We start from the raw sequence: 7,873 nt of genomic DNA on the forward strand, positions 1-7,873 counted from the left end.
GCCTCATTCTATGTATCAACAATTGATCATGAGAATGTCAGAAACCATTTTCTAATTAAACCCATCGAATCATGGTAAGAGCGTCTAGTAGCATCGCCCCATGATTCCCTAGGTATCACTGATAGTGCTGCAAGAACCAGTCGATTATGATTAACGTACAATACGGTCTCTTCATCTCATATATCCCGATCGAATCTGCAACCATTGGTTCATCGAGGGTTTCATAATAATTCGATAACTTTGTGACATATCTTTGAGAATAAATAGTAGCATCGCATGTACAATTAGAGAACTCTTTCTCTAACGTACATATCATAATCTGGCCAGAGATTTCGTGTACTATTATTTCATCAGATCACATAGGATATCCACACCCGTAGGTGAGCGGTGAATTCCCAACTACAATGCACTGGCTTCTACATGTGTCGCAACTGTACCCAACCTCGCCACCTGATGACTCTTTTGGAGTCGGTAAACGAGTCAAAGCACAACACTAGCATATAGAGCCTCAGTTTTGTCTCGGGTCGTAAGGACTAATGGTGTACAATCATAACCACGGACTCATCCTCTCGATAAATGATAACCACTTGGAAAGTCCGGGGGAGGGTAGTTCGGTATAATCATCATATGACTACCCATCTGCATGTTTGGGCTTCTCTATGCCCTTACTAAGAAACGTAGTACACAACATCACAGATGCTAGTCTCGAGCTCAAGCGGCCTTTATCCTTATTTTAGGCGGCTGAATCGACTAAGAACGAATTTAGAATATGCAGTGTTTACAAACGAGTTTCAACATCGAATTACGATTCATTTGTATTAAAACATAATCAAGGACTTTATCGATGCTGATCGCATGAGTATACAGATAAAGTAAAACGAAACCATTAAAAAATAAATTATATTAAAATAAAGATTGTATATTACACTTGAGTCAATAAATTCTCTAGCCAACAGTTGGCTTACAGGGCTTCTACTCTTACAATCTTCCACTTGCCCTAGAGCCAACTACCCATAAACTTTAATCTCATTGCTTCGCGATGCTTGTCAAAAAATGGTCCTGACAAGGGCTTTGTAAGTGGATCAGCAACATTTTCTGTAGAGGGGACTCTCTCGACTGATATATCTCATCTTCCCACAATCTCCTGGATGATGTGGAACTTCCTCAGTATATATTTGGATCTTTGATGAGACCTTGGTTCCTTTGCTTGTGCAACGGCACCAGTGTTGTCGCAGTACACCAGGACTGGATCAACTCCATTAGGAATGACGCCCAACTCCTGGACAAAATTCCTCATCCAGACTACCTCTTTGGCTGCAACAGATGCAGCAATGTATTCAGCTTCAGTGGTGGAATCCGCAACGGTGTCTTGCTTGGAACTCTTCCAAGAGACAGCCACAACATTTAGCATGAATACAAAACCAGAGGTCGACTTCGAATCATCTACGTCACATTGGAAGCTAGAATTAGTATAGCCTTCCAATTTTAATTCTCCACCCCCATAGACCATGAACAAGTTCTTAGTCTTTCTTAAGTACTTAAGAATATCTTTCACGGCCTTCCAATGCATTGGACCAGGGTTCGCCTGATATCTGCTTGTAACACTCAGAGCGTAAGCAACATCAAGGCGTGTTGATATCATACCATACATGATACTACCAATGGCTGATGCATATAGAATACGTGTCATCATCTCTATCTCTTCATCAGTCTTGGGGCACATTGCTTTAGATAGAGCAAAACCATGACACATTGGTAAGTATCCTCTCTTGGACTCTTCCATAGAGAATATTTTCAGGATGGTATCGATATAAGTCGCTTGGGTGAGCCCCAGCATCCTCTTTGATCTATCTCTATAGATTTGTATTCCCAATACATAAGATGCTTCACCCATGTCTTTCATGGAGAATTTACTTGCCAACCATACTTTTGTTGATTGCAGTAATCCTACATCATTCCCAATGAGTAGGATATCATCAACATAAAGTACTAGGAATGTCATTGCACTCCCACTAACTTTCTTGTACACGCATGGTTCCTCAAGATTTTTAACAAAACCAAATTCCTTGATATTGCTATCAAATCTGAGGTTCCAACTCCTTGATGCCTGCTTGAGACCATATATTGATCTCTGAAGTTTGCATACCTTAAGCTCACTTCCTACTGATGTGTATCCCTCAGGTTGAGACATATAAATTTCTTCTTTGATATCTCTATTGAGGAATGCAGCCTTTATGTAATGCCCATGGGCTGTTCCTGATCCAACTGGCGGGAGTCGGTTATCCCATGGCCCATTACTCAATGACTCCTCCAGCCCAGGCACTGGAGTTTGTACCTTCCCAGACTCGAACCTAAGAAATGTATATCTTGCAGGTGGTCTAATAATCCTATCAGACCTTTTAGGAGCTTGTACTTCAACTACTGGTTGTTGGGGATTAGCTTCAACTTCTACAGTTGAGGGAGTATCTTGAATTTTTTCAAGTTCTATCATCTTGCCTTTTCTATCTAATAGAAATTCCTTTTCAAAAAAAAGTAGCATTTCTTGAAACAAACACTTTTGTTTCATTGGGATGATAGAAATAATATCCAACAGAATTCTTTGGATATCCTAAAAAGTAGCACAAAGTGGATCTACTATCAAATTTGTCTCCCACTGTCTGCTTCACGTAAGCAGGACATCCTCATATTCTCAAGTAAGAATATTTGGTAGGTTTTCCCATCCATATCTCATATGGTGTTTTATCCACTGCTTTCGTATGGACATTATTCAACAACATTGCCGCAGTTTCAAGCGCAAATCCCCAAAACGTTGTAGGCAATTCAGTGAATCCCTTCATGGATCGAACCATGTCCATCAAGGTTTGATTACGACGTTCAGAAACACCATTCGATTGTGGTGTTACTGGTGGAGTCCACTGTGAGAGAATCTCATTCTCTTTTAGATAACCAAAAAATTCAGCACTTAAGTATTCTCCCCATCGATCAGATCGAAGTGCCTTACTACTTCTTTCTAGCTGATTTTCTACTTCAGATCTGAATTCTTTGAACTTTTCAAATGCTTCAGATTTGTGTTTCATCAAATAAACATACACATACCTCGAATAGTCATCAGCAAAGGTAATGAAGTAGGATTGCCCAAATTTTGTTGTTGTCACTTTGATTGTTGCACTCCCAAGAGCAGGTTGTCCACAAGTAGTATAATTCGGTGAGTCCGATATCGTATCCACAGGGAAGCTAAGGTAATTACAAGTCCACTACAATGTCTTTTTGTTTTGTTTTTGTTTTTGTTTCTTTTTAATTTTAATTGTTTGAATCTTTAATGGGTAAATTTTAATTGTTCCAATTTTAATTTAAGTAGTTGAGATTAAAGGATCCACTCTTGGTATTTTAATAAAGTTAACATTAACGAACAATATTGAAATCCACTTAATAAAATGGTTCCAATATATTAAATAATCATATTTATATTATGTTATAAATTATTATCTTATAAGTATATAATATATACCAAAACTTATAAATGTGGTCAAGTATTTATTGTGTTATATATATTTGTAAACACTAAATCAAGGTTCTCACTTTAAATGGTTGGTAAAACCAAACAAACATTTAAATGGTACCAATAAGTTAATATTATGATATATTCATATATAATAAATCAATGAATCCAAGTTAAATGGATGGTAAAACCAAACAAACATTTAAATGGTACCAATAAGTTAATATTATGATATATTCATATATAATAAATCAATGAATCCAAGTTAAATGGATGGTAAAACCAAACAAACATTTAAATGGTTCCAAGAATTTAGTGTAACATATAGTAACAATAAATCAAAACTCCCACTTATAAGTAGGGTATAAAAATGCTTAAAGAAATAAATATAACATAAACAATAAATAATGATTAAATCATATAAAACATAGATTTTTACCTTTTAACAACCTTATTATCATGCCAAGAGTTTCACCTTATCATCTCAACTTTAGGAAGTTAACTATTCATTATTCAAAGTGTAAAACTTTGAATATGAAATTAACATGCTAATTATATTTAAATGAAGAAATAAAGGAAAAATATAGAGAGAAATATTATGAACTCACATGTTTGTTCATAGAATGAGGGATATCTCAATACATTACAATGCACTCCTATTTATAGCCAAATTTTTGGGAGACAACCACAAATAAAATATTATTTTTTTACACATAAGTCTTCATTGGTGTTCCAAGATATTATATTATATTACACATCACTTTTGAAAATCTTCTTCTCCGAATTTGCTTCTTCACATAAAAAAAACATGTGGATAATTGAGTTGTCTAGTTGTGGTATTTTTTTTAAACCATTTGACCAAGTAATTTGAGAGATATGGTCAAAATACTAGAGCATGGTAAAACTGCCACTCCTATGATAACTTTATTTGTTGCTCAATTTGATCCCAATTGTGTGAGGATTTTTATCTCATGATTGTCAATAATATTGTAGATATTATAATTAACTTTCTATAGGTCCAAGAATCATCTTAATCCCATTTGCAACGCCAAGTTTATTCTTGTTTTATCGAACCTGTAAAAAATAGTAAAAACTTGTAATTACGCAACAACTTATATTTTATACAATTTATTATAAAACATATAATATTTAAACATTTAATAAAACAAAAACTATATAATTATATTATAAAACATTTAATTAATGTACAATTTTTATGTTTATCACACCTCCCAACCAGCTTATTGCTAGTCCCTAGCAATTTAAGCGTTAATAGCAATACAAAACATATTGATTAATTTAAATAGAAATGTAATCAAAACTATCTAAGTGTTTAAATTAAATTTGAAAACTGTTAAAGTTATATCAAGATCATCATAATTATAATTTATGAAATAATTTGAGATGATCAATTCAAAGCTTATTTCAGGTAGTTAAATGTACACAGCTTTCAGAAATTACTAGTAAGAGTCTCAACTCCATATCCTCACATGTTAATAAATGTTTCAATTTATGGCAACGATTTCTCTCACGGAGTTGGAATACAGATAAATGCTCAGAAAAATGGTTTACAGAATGCAGACAGACAAACGAGCCAAACTAATCAAAAGATAGAAAATCCATTGATTCAAAATCTAGTTGTTCTTATTATATATTTTTTCCTGATCTTTTTTTTTTCATTACATCATGGAATCAGACTAAGTTTATGCTTCTTGACCACATATTTATTTAATTTGTACAATAAATTTTTCTTTTTTTTTTCCTTTTATGAGAGATAAATAGGTCGTAGCATATAACTTAAAAATTACATAGATCTTCAACATCTTTCTTTTTGTTTTTTTTTTCTCTTTTTTTTTCTTCAGGAAATATCATTTTTTTTTTCAAAATAAGAACTCAAGATCTAAACAATAGATAGTCTCTCTCATGATCAATAAAGGCTCGAAAGCTGTTTTTTCAGTCCTCTCCATTCACTCACAAAATATGTGTGAGTTTAAAATTTTAGACACTCTTATAAGGTATATCTTGGGCTATATACTTTAATACCTGATTTTATCACAATGGTTAATCACTAAAAAAAAGATTTCATAAATCATATTTTTATATTGATCAGAATATTAAAATTGACATTTTTTCAAATAAAAATTTAAACATCCTTAAATAGATTAATACATGTTCTAATTTAAACATTTCAAACATGTAATGTATGATATTTTTGCAAAAATTACTAAGATACAAACAATAAACATGGTTTTATTTTAAAATAATATATTTTTTTAAATATATATATTTTTTATTTTTTTTTATTATTTTCTTTTTATATTTTTTTTATAAGTTTGTTCTCCCCCAAAAAGAATATGACATTGTCCTTAATGTCAAAATAACTATTAATAAAGAGTACATAATGAAAGAGATATCACCTTGAATTTTTATTGAAGATAACAAATTGAAACAAACGCAAACCAATCCACGACTTTTGAATCAATGATCCAACTTTCTTTTCTTACTGCTTGATTGCGACCAATTGATCTTTGCTATCATCAGATCAGGTTTATGAACAAAAGCTTCAAAATCATCAATTAATTGGTCGGCAGTCGAAGCAGAGATGAGCATCCTTCGTGAATTTTCTGAAATGAAATTCTGTTCCACATCTTTATCAAGAAATGTCAACAAACTGTCATAATAATTATTGATATTCAACAAGCCCACAGGTTTATTATGGATATTAAGTTGTGCCCAAGAAACAGTGTGAAAAATTTCTTCTAATGTACCAAAACCACCTGGTAGTGCGATAAAAGCATCAGAATTTTCAATCATTTTTGTGATTCTTTCATACATAGAAGAAATTTTTAATTCCTCACCATTCGTAACACCTGTAATATTTCCTTCAGCTAAAGCTGTAGGAATAATACTTAAAACCTGACTACCTCCAAGATGAGCAGATGTTGAAACAGATCCCATTAACCCAATATTACCTCCCCCATATACCAAGTGAATTTTTCTCTCAACCAATATCTTTCCAAGATTATTTGCTGCTTCTACAAACACTTCATTTTTTCCAGGACCCTACCCACAATATACACAAATATTTTTCAATGTTTGTGCAGAGGATCCAGCCATGTTTTTACTTTCTCCTTGGTCTGCGAAAATAGAGAGAAAGATGAGATATTTTATAGGGGTTATATGTTATCATAACAAAACTATGGGTCACAGTTGTAAACAGAATAAACAGTAATAAAAATAATAACACACATGCATATAAACAGTAGTGTGATTGTGGCTCACAATTTTCCTCTGGTTTTACGTCCAGAAACGGCTTCAACGCCTTCTATGAGTCGAGGATATGCTTCCCATCCAATTTTCTTATAAATTAGCAAACATGGTCTTTTTTAGTCGGATTCCCAAGACTATGACGCTCATCTTGGAATTTTTTCCATAAACGGAGAAGTTCAATATGCACATGTCCACTAGAATGCGTCTCAAGAGTCAATAAGATGTTATCTAAAGACTCCTTACTCAGCCCATTCTTAATGAAACCAATTTTATCTTCTCTGTTATTGGAAACACATCCCAAAGATCTGCATCGTTTGTCACAAGTCCATCTTGCACACTTATGACAAACCCCTAAACTTTTGGCCCTTCGTTTTTTCGCATAAGTGCTTTTTCCTAATCCAGGCAAATACCGAATGAGCAATGATTGTGGAACTTCTCCTCCTAATCGGACCTTAGCTTCTATTACAAGACGAATATCTTNAAATGATTTTTTTTATTTTTGTATCAGCAATTATGGGAAACTGATTAAACCGACTATGAGAGTCACGGAGTTTAAAAACAAACAAAATTAATTGCAATACAAAAAATCAAGGATCGAAAATGGAAATAAACTCTTCTTTAGAGATTTCATTTTCTAAAAATGGTTTAAGCCTTTGTCCATTTACTTTAAAAACATCACCATTTTTAGGATTTTCAATGTTCACAGCTCCATAAGGATACACATGTTTTACAACATATGGACCTGTCCATCTTGATCGTAATTTTCCTAGGAATATGTGAAGTCGCGAATTATAAAGCAAAACTTTTTTACCAATCTCAAAAGATTTTCTAAGAATTGTTTTATCATGAAATGATTTGATTTTTGCTTTATAAATCCTTGAATTCTCATACGCGTCATTTCTGAGTTCATCAAGTTCATTAAGTTGCAATTTGCGCAATTTGTTGGCATCATCCATGCTTGAATTAAAAGTTTTGATCGCCCAATAAGCTTTATGTTCCAATTCCACAGGCAAATGACAATGTTTTCCGTAAACCAACCTATAGGGAGACATATTCAATGATGTTTTAAAAGCTGTTCGATATGCCCAAAGTGCATCATTAAGT

The sequence above is a fragment of the Primulina huaijiensis genome, chromosome 8 (genome assembly GCF_012295235.1).
Source record: "Primulina huaijiensis isolate GDHJ02 chromosome 8, ASM1229523v2, whole genome shotgun sequence".
Lineage (NCBI taxonomy): Eukaryota > Viridiplantae > Streptophyta > Magnoliopsida > Lamiales > Gesneriaceae > Primulina > Primulina huaijiensis.